Raw genomic sequence first — 10,046 nt, forward strand, 5'->3', positions numbered from 1 at the left:
CTGGATGTGACTCAGCCTTCCCCTTCAAGTGACTAGGCTTCAGCAATGACACTACTTGAAGGACTTCTCGTTTAGGCTTTATCTTTGTATTTGCATGCCTTGTTGAAGATGGGCTTCTGGTCCCACAGTTGCAGGTTCAACTGCACACCTGACCTTTGGTCTGGAGGGACATTTGCCACTCCCAGCTCTGTGGACAACCCACCACTCTTGCCTTTCCAGGACTGTGTTCACACCCTGTTGGAAGGGAGTTTAATAAATACAGGGAAGAATTTGTAGTTGTGTTGGTTTTTCAAAGGAGCAGATAATGGTAACATAAAATGCTCCAAAGTCCTACAACTTTCAAAGTCTTAAGAAAGATTTCTGGAAGTCATTTTACAGTCATAGAGTAGATCTATCTATCTTTCTTTCTTTCTTTCTTTCTTTCTTTCTTTCTTTCTTTCTTTCTTCCTTCCTTCCTTCCTTCCTTCCTTCCTTCCTTCCTTCCTTCCTCCCTCTCTCTCTCTCTCTCTCTCTTTCTTTCTTTCTTTCTTTCTTTCTTTCTTTCTTTCTTTCTTTCTTTCTTTCTTTCTTTCTTTCTTTCTTTCCATTTTGTTTGTGCTGTAGATTCTTCTGAGAATCCTAGGAACACTATGAATCCTTTGCCCAGCTATCTATCTATCTATCTATCTATCTATCTATCTATCTATCTAATATCAATGGAATTTTTGGCCTATCTCTGGCCAGGTTAATAGAGCCCAGGCTGAGAAATGTCATCCCTTGGATGGGTAGATTAAAAAGTGGACTCCTGTGTTAGGCCACCATAATTTATTTGCCTGCTCTGTTACTTGTATGATCTTTAGCAAGCTACTTAATCTCTGTTCCTCAATGTCATTGCCTACGAAATGGGGATAATATGACAACCTACTTCTTTTTTTTTTAATGTTTATTTATTTTTGAGAGAGCCCAAGCAGAGGAGGGGCAGAGAGAGGGGGACAGAGGATCCAAAGCGGGCTCTGCACTGACAGTAGCAAGCCTGATGTGGGGCTCGAATTCATGAACTGTGAGATCACGACCAGAGCTGAAGTTGGATGCTCAACCGACTGAGCCACCCAGGTGACCCAAGGACCTACTTCTTAAAGCTGTTGTGAACAATAAGTGAGACAAAGGTATAATCGGCCATAGAGGATGGTGCTGGAGATAGATACAAGGTGTAGGGAGGAACTGGATTTGAAACTCACTACAATACGTGATGTCATTCACTGGTTTTGGTGGCAGCAGGCTGGCTCCGAGGACCCGGAGGGGGTCCCGCACAACCAGCCAAGAGGGTTACTGGCTGCACGTGAGCAGAATGGAAACCAAATGCCAGCCAGCAGGAGGTGAAAGCAGAGTTTATAGAAGGTATAGAGAGAATGACAGAGTGTCTAGAAGACTCAGGAAGGAAAGGAGAAAGCTTCATCTGTATTTGGGGTCTGGGGTTTTGATTGAGGGTGGTGGTCTCGTGTACGTGTCCTCTCAGGCATCCAGGAACCGGCTAGAACAAAGGCAAGGGCCCAGGTGTTATTCCTCAGAGCCAGGAGGTCTTGACATCAGGCTGTCTAGTGCCGCGATCTGAAACACACACATGATGGCTTCATGCGGTCGTTGTCAGCCGGTCCTTCCTTAGATGTGATCTATTCTAAAGATATCGGGGGCGCCTGGGTGGCGCAGTCGGTTAAGCGTCCGACTTCAGCCAGGTCACGATCTCACGGTCCGTGAGTTCGAGCCCCGCGTCAGGCTCTGGGCTGATGGCTGGGAGCCTGGAGCCTGTTTCCGATTCTGTGTCTCCCTCTCTCTCTGCCCCTCCCCCGTTCATGCTCTGTCTCTGTCCCATAAATAAATAAAAACGTTGAAAAAAAATTAGAAAAAAAAAAAAAAAAAAGATATCGTTCATTCCTTGTCCCTTACAAGGAGGACATACACTATTTGCATTGCGAGGCATGTGTAAAGTGGGGTGGGGGTGCAGGTCCTAGCAAGAAGACAGGCATGAAAAAGAGCCAAAAGCAGATTTTTATGGAGTCCTTCGGTTTCCCTGTCTCAGTTTAAAGGAGGTTGTTGCAGGTACTGTCTACTAGATCACCTAACATCCTCTTTAGATGAAGTTTGGTTTACTGCTATGCGGTGGGGAACCATGGCAGGGTTTGAGGTAGGGAAGTGGTTTGTTCAGCTTTTTAGTATTTCATTTCCTTTGCATTAGGTGCAGACATTGCACAGAATGGAAACAGAGAGGCCACCTAGGGGGAGAGCTCTAATGCAGGAAGATATTTTGGGCACATACCAGGGGACGCACTGGGGGACGTGAGCAAGAATGTTAAAGAAAGAGCCACGTCACCGATGGATATGGAAAGTAAAGGAGAGAGAGGTTTCGAGGATACTACTGAAGTTTCTGTCTTGGGTGAGCGTAAGGTTTAATACCATCTGTCCAGAAAGCCACAGGTGCTTTGCTTTTATTCTGATTTAGAATAATAATAACAAGAACTTTGATTCTGAATGCCAGAATGTGAGGGACCTATCTATGGTAACTTAGAGATGCCTGGAGGGAAAAGGACATATAAAGGGGATTGGGATCTCTTTATGTGTGGGAGTTATTGACATAAGACAGTACTTGAAGCCTTTGAGAACTTGGAACAGGAGACTAGGAACAAGAGGAGAGGCCAGAAACGCATCAGAATTTATTGGGCAAAGCAGAGCAATTGGTAAAAGAAGAGGAAATGAGCCAGAGGCAGGGAGGAAATCTGTGATATAGGTCACAGACTCCAAAAAAAGGGAGACAGGCAGGGCACGTGCGGTAAAATCACATGACCCTAAATGGTCGTGTGCGCCCAGGACCAGAAGGCACTGGATATTTGGTTTTATTAGCGTGTTGGGGAAACCTCACCATTGTGAGCAGACGATGGAGAGGGGTTCGGCAACTGAAAGTCATGGACGCAGATGATTTTCCCGGTCTTTGGGTTCACAACTCAAGGTGGGGTGGTGTTCAGAGGAGAATTGGGGGGAGGGGATTGTTCAGGGATGAGGAAAACATTCATGGGTAAAGTCTTGGATTTCTCCCGATGATTCGACCTACAATTCATGAGACTGGGTGTTCGATTCCCCGCTCGAAGGACTGCTACTGTGCTGCTGCTGTGTTGACCGGTTCTCCAGCATCCATTTCTCAGAGGTATATGAACACTGCCCCCTGGAGTTGTACAAAGCAGCCACGGGGGCCACGACTTGTAATTAGCTTTAAGCCTAGCATGTCCCACGCTTCTGGCCGCGGGGATGATTAGGGGGTGGGCGCACGTCCAAGTCAGGCTAATCAGAGCTAAAGACACGTGGAGTCATTTAAACTCTCAGGGCTGCGATCTAATTATTTCCAGGTTTGTACCAGGAAACATATATCCTAAATGCTATTTACACTCATTTTGCGACCATAAAGGCGGAAAACCCCTCGAGGAGCTGGAGAACAGAAGAGAAAGCAGGTCCTGATGACACTGAGCACACACGTCTGCCTTCCCCCTGCCTCCGGACATTGGGCTAGTATATTCCTTCCATTGTTTAGGCAGAGTTGGGTTGTTTCTTATATGTAGCTAAAAACATTTTGTCCAACGCACCCTCCCATTTCTTTGAACACATCTGAGAGATAAAAGTTAAAATATCCCCCCTCTCCTTTTTTTTTTTTTTACTCCGCAGTTTACAGGGATGTTTCACATCCATGGTCTCATCTGATCCTGACAAATACTGTGCATTTTATAATTGAAGGTCTTGAGTGAACAAGTGGGAACTAGAATTCACTTCTCTGACTCTTATTCATGACATCACCATGTAAATCCCTTTTAAATATAGTCAGCTGAATATACAATTAGTAGTTTCTTATTTCTCTGCTAGTTCTGCCTCGGTGGTGTGTTTATACTTTATGCATTATTCTAAATCACTGAAGCCCTTTACAAAGGCTGTGGCCTTTGCTGAATAATCCATGCCTTTGTATGAAAAGGTATAAAATATTAATGAGTTAGTAAAAATCACAAAGCTTCTTTAAATGCTTTTACCCAAACAGGCTCAGTTGGGTTATAGTCCAGAGTCTTGAAGGAACTCACAGGTTTTTATTTCACATTTTAAAAGTATTGCTATAATCATTGTCTTTACTTCTGAAAATTTTTGGAGAATGGGAGAGGCAAAGAAGGGGAAAGCTGGGGAAAATATGACCCGGTTTTCAAAAGGGAGATACAAGGAATTACATACTTACTGGTTAAAATAAAAAACCTTAAACAATTCTAGAGGATAATCAAGAAGTGCTCCCTTTGTGGGGACTTGGCAAATAATTTGACAATTACTGGTGTAAGTCCTGTCAAGCTAACTTGGTCACTGATGATAGGTCAGTCATATCAATATCAATACCTTCTTAACTGTATGGTTGCTGTTCTTTTTTTATGACTATTAAAAATTTTTTTCAATGTTTATTTTTGAGAGACAGAGAGAGACAGAGTTTGAGTGGGCGGGGGGCAGGGAAGGAGGGAGACACAGAATCCAAAGCAGGCTTCAGGCGCTGAGCTGTCAGCACAGAGCCCGACGCAGGGCTCGAACTCACGAACCGTGAGATCATGACCTGAGGCAATGTCAGACACCCAAGCGACTGATCCACTCAGGCGCTCCTCAATGTTATGTTTTTAAGAACTATTTATGGGGGCGCCTGGGTGGCGCAGTCGGTTAAGCGTCCGACTTCAGCCAGGTCACGATCTCGCGGTCCGTGAGTTCGAGCCCCGCGTCGGGCTCTGGGCTGATGGCTCGGAGCCTGGAGCCTGTTTCCGATTCTGTGTCTCCCTCTCTCTCTGCCCCTCCCCCGTTCATGCTCTGTCTCTCTCTGTCCCAAAAATAAATAAAAAAACGTTGAAAAAAAAAAATTAAAAAAAAAAAAAAAAAAAGAACTATTTATGTATATTTGGTAATCTACCTTACTGCTCCTGACCATTACAGTTTTCATAGCGTTCTATCACGTGCATTTGTTGCCTTTTACTTACATGTTCTTCTAGAGATGAATCTTGCTTTCCCATGTAATGCAGAAATAAACATCCCTGCACACGTCTCCATATGGATTTGCATGACAGGTTCTCGGGAGCGTATTCCCAGAAATGAATACCGCCCAATTGTTCATTACTTTGTCTGGACTAGGTAACCTTTATGCATTTGAGAGTAGCCAGCTTTCTATTATTGTCAATACTAGACAATTCAATACAAAATCGAATCGTATTATCTTTTAGCATTTCTCTGATTAATAGTGAGATTGAGTATCTCTTCATTTTTCTCTAAGTCATTTGCGTATCCCAGTTTTTGAAGTTCTGAATCATTGGTATGCTTATGTCCTGAATGCTTATGTGGACTGAATGCTTATGTCCACCAAGAATTCATATGTTGAAACCTAATCCCCTGTGTGATGGTATTTAGAGGTGGAGACTTTGGGAGATAATTAGGTCATAAAGGTTCACAGCCCTCACCAATGGGATTAGTGGCCTTACAAGAGGTCTGGGAGCTAGCCTGTTCTCTTTCCACCATGTGAAGATATAATCCTGAGGAGGATTATATCTTTGCACCAGAGCCTAACCACACTGACATTCTGATCTCGGACTTCCAGCCTCCAGAACTGAGAGCAAGAATTTTCTGTTGTTTATGAGCCACCCCGTTTACGGCACTTTGTTATAGCAGCCCGAACTAAGACACATATCCATAGCCCATTTTTCTTTTCTTTCTTTTGCTGATTTTCAAAAATTCCTTAGTCGTTCTAGATATTAATCTCCTGTGGGTTATGGATGACTCAAATATCTTCTCAGTCCATCACCTGTCTGACAATTTTGTGTCCTTTGTTAGAGAAATTTTTCTAATTTTGATGTGGTCAAATCAATCAATTCTCCCTCTTACACTTTATATTTTTGGGATCATGTGTAAGAAATCCTTTTTCACCCCAAGTTCTGAGAGATATTTTCATATATTTTCTCCTCTTACCTTTATCGTTTTACCTTTTTCAATTTAGGTATATGTATATGTATATGTTGTGATATGGGTTTCAACTTCATTTTTCTCCAACTGATGAGAAAATTTTTGTAAGTCCATTTACTGAATAATCCAATCATTTCCTAATTTGAGATGCCAACTCTGTTGTATACACACACACACACACACACACACACACACACACATCTGAAAATATACATATTCATCTTTGGTCCCATTTTTTGGACTCTTACATATTTTATTGATCTGTTTTTCTCTTCTTGAGCTCATAACACATCTTAGTAATAATGTGGTTTTGAACTATATCTTGCTGTTGGGGTAAGTCGGCCATCTTTGCACTTATTTGTAAAAATTGTCTCTTTTTATCTAGAAATTTCTGTCATAAAATTTAAAATTCAGCTTGTCAAACTTTTTCAAAAGTACTATTGAGCACTAAAATTAACTCAAAATGGACCATAAAAGTCAAATTCAGAGCTAAAATCAAAATAAAAAACTTTTGTGCATCAATGACACCAATAAAAAAATCAATAGATAAGCATCAGACTGGAAGAAAATATTCACAAAATAGATATCTGACAAAGGACTTGTGTTTAGGGTATAATTGTTCCTAAAATTTAATAACAAAAGGCAAACAATTTTAAAAATGGGCAAAAATTTGAATAGACCCACCACAAAAAAAGAGATTGAATTGCCAATAAGCACATGGAAAAATGTTCAACATAATTGTTTACCAGAGAAATGCAAAAAATGACCATGAAAGACCATTATACACCACTGGAATGGCTAAAATTAAGATAACTGACCATAACAAGTGTTGGCAAGGACGTGGAGTAACCGCAAATTGTTCGTGGGAGTGTAAAATCACCACTTTAGACAAGATCTGAGAATTTCTTACAAAACTAAACTCTTAACTAAAAACAACCTTAGGGCACAAAAATTTCACTCTGTGGTATTTACCCAAGAGAAATGAAACATGTTCACACAAGACTTATATAAGAATGTTCAGTTTGGGACATAATTGCCCCAAACTGAAAACAGTCCCCCATCAATAAGAGAATGGGTAAGCAAATTGTGGTGTAATTATGCAATGGAATGCAATTCAACAATAAAAAGGAATAGACTATTGATACAGGCAACAACATGGATGATTCTGAGAACAAAGGAATGTATTTTGCATGGTTCTATTTATATAAAGTTGTAGAACAGAGAATTCTTTTTTTTTTTTTTTTTTGATGGGAAAAAATGAGAAGAGCTGTTGACTGTGGTGGGGAGTAGGGGTTGACAAGGGAGGGTGATGCTCTATATCTTGGTAAGCATCTGGTTACAGATGTGTATATATTTGTCAAATTAGTGCATGTGCATTTAAGATTTGTGCATTCATTGCATGCATCAAATGTAATAATGTGCATTTTACCCTGAAAGGGAAAGAACTAGAAGGAAATATTGAACTTTAGTTAATGATGTGCACTTGAACATATTAAGGGGGGGAAGTACACTGATGTTTCCAATGACTAAGATGGGTTGATGGATAGAGATAGATGGATAGATGTGTCTTAATGCAATTCTCGTGGAATGTTAACATTAGAATCTAGGTGGTGGGTATATGGGGGCTTGCTGTAAAATTTTTTCAACGTGGCAGTTCTAACAATTTGGTCATCGTATTAGGGTTCTCTAGAGAAACAGAACCAATAGGAGATTAGGATATTTTCTTGTAAGGAATTGGCTCAGATGATTGTAGAGGTTGAAAAGTCCTAAAATTTTCTGTCTACAAGCTGGAGACTGAGGAAAGCCAGTGGTACAGCACTGGTCCAAGTCTGAAGGCCTTAGAACAATGAGTGCTGATAATGTCATTCCCATTCCAAGGGCAAGAGAACACGAATATCTCAATTCAGTCAGGCAGAGGGAAAAAAGGAGAGAGAAACAAACTTTTCCTACACCTTCTGGTCCTATTTGGGCCCTCCATGGGTTGGAAGATGCCAACCCACACAGAGGATGGCGATTTGCTTTTCTCACTCCACCAGTTCACATGCTAATCTCTTCCAGAAAACACCTTTACAGACATGCCAGAAATAACGTGTAACCAGATATCTGGGCATTCCGTGGCTCAGTCAAGCTGACACATAAAATTAACCATCACAATTACTCTCTTGGGTTTTCTATGTCATTGATCACATAATTTTCAAACAATGACTACTTGTTTTCTTCCTTCCCCATCTTCGAGCACCTCTAATACTATGTTGAACCATCATGATGATAGCATACGGGGTGGATGCTGTGGACTAGCTTGCTAGACATCTTTCCAGCCTCATTTTGGTGTGTTTAATGGAGGAGAGTGCAAGGAATGAAGCATTCATTTTTCTGTTGTGTATTGTAGACAGATTGCATGGTCCTGGAGACAGTATTGCTGCAGAAGCTTCCTGGTTCAATAGGTAGCTTCCAAATAATTTCTCTCTCTCATTTTATTTATTAAAAAAAAACTTTTAATGCTTATTTCCTTATTTTTGAGAGAGAGCAATTATGAGCAAGGGAGGGACAGAGAGAGGGAGACAGAGAATCCAAAGCAGGCTCTGCACCTACAGCAGAGAACTGTGAGATCATGACCTGAACTGAAGTCAGACACTTTACAGACTGAGCCACCCAAGCTCCCCTTATCTCTCATTTTAAATAAAAAATTATAATCTAATATTTGGTATACACATAATAAAAATGTATAACATATATGTAAGTTATAATGCATAACAATAAATGGAACACCTGTAGTACACCCACAGCCCAGCTTAAGAATTAGAATATTATTAACAGTATGGAGTCTGCCCGTATATACTTCCATGTCCCCTCGCTGTGCCACATCACCCTCAGAGGTAACCATTCTCTTGATTTTTTTTTTATTTATTTTATTTATTCATTTATTTATTATTTTTTTTTTTTAATTTTTTTTTTTCAACTTTTTTTTTATTTATTTTTGGGACAGAGAGAGACAGAGCATGAACGGGGGAGGGGCAGAGAGAGAGGGAGACACAGAATCGGAAACAGGCTCCAGGCTCTGAGCCATCAGCCCAGAGCCTGACGCGGGGCTCGAACTCACGGACCGCGAGATCGTGACCTGGCTGAAGTCGGACGCTCAACCGACTGCGCCACCCAGGCGCCCCTTGATTTTTTTTTTTTATAAAACCCTTTGCTCTTTAGATACTCTCATCACAGTTGGGTATGAGCTGTTTGTCTCTTTCTAGTTCTTGCTTTTTTTCTCTCTCAATACTATGTTTCTAAGATTCATTCCAAGTTAGAGCTATAGTTCACTCAATGGGTAATGCTTTAAAATATTCATTGGTGTGAACATTCCATAATTTATTTACCCATTCTCCTCTTGACAGACATTGCCAACTATTCTCTTCTTCGCTACAAACTTGTTATGAGCATTCTAGTAACTGTATCCCGGTACCTTTTGGCAAGAGTTTCCCTAAGGTGTACTGAAGCAAGGAATAACTGTCTTTGGATACGTGAATGCTCAAATTTGTAAGAGAGGGCCAAGTTGCTTGCAACAGTTGCTCTGACAGTTTACCCTCCCAGCAGAAGTACAGAAAATTTTCCATCAACTCATATCCCTCAGGGCGCAGTATTATCAGAGTATATCAGAGTATTCCGATTTTTTGCTTATCTAGTGTATTTAATATGATACTTTAGTATGATCTTAATTTGTATTTCCTTTATTGGTAATATAGTAGGTCATCTTTTCTTGTGGTTATTTGCTATCTGTAATGTTTTCTGTGTGAAACACCAGTTCATGCCTTTGCCCGTTTTTAATTTTTTCACCTGTTTTTTGAATCAATTTGAAGAATTCTTCTATTTTCTAGGAATTAATCCTTTGTTATATGTTTTTTGAACTATATTTTCCTATTTTGTGATGTCTTGATGCACTTTATCATGTTTTTCAATGAACAGATATAAATTTTAATGTAGGATTTATCAATCCTATTATGTTTAGTGATTTTTGTCATTTGTTTAAGAAATTCTTTTCTACCCTTGGGTTATAAAGATACTCCATGAAT

Source organism: Puma concolor, chromosome C2 (genome assembly GCF_028749965.1).
Source record: "Puma concolor isolate L17-30 chromosome C2, mPumCon1.1.hap2, whole genome shotgun sequence".
NCBI classification, from domain to species: Eukaryota; Metazoa; Chordata; class Mammalia; order Carnivora; family Felidae; genus Puma; species Puma concolor.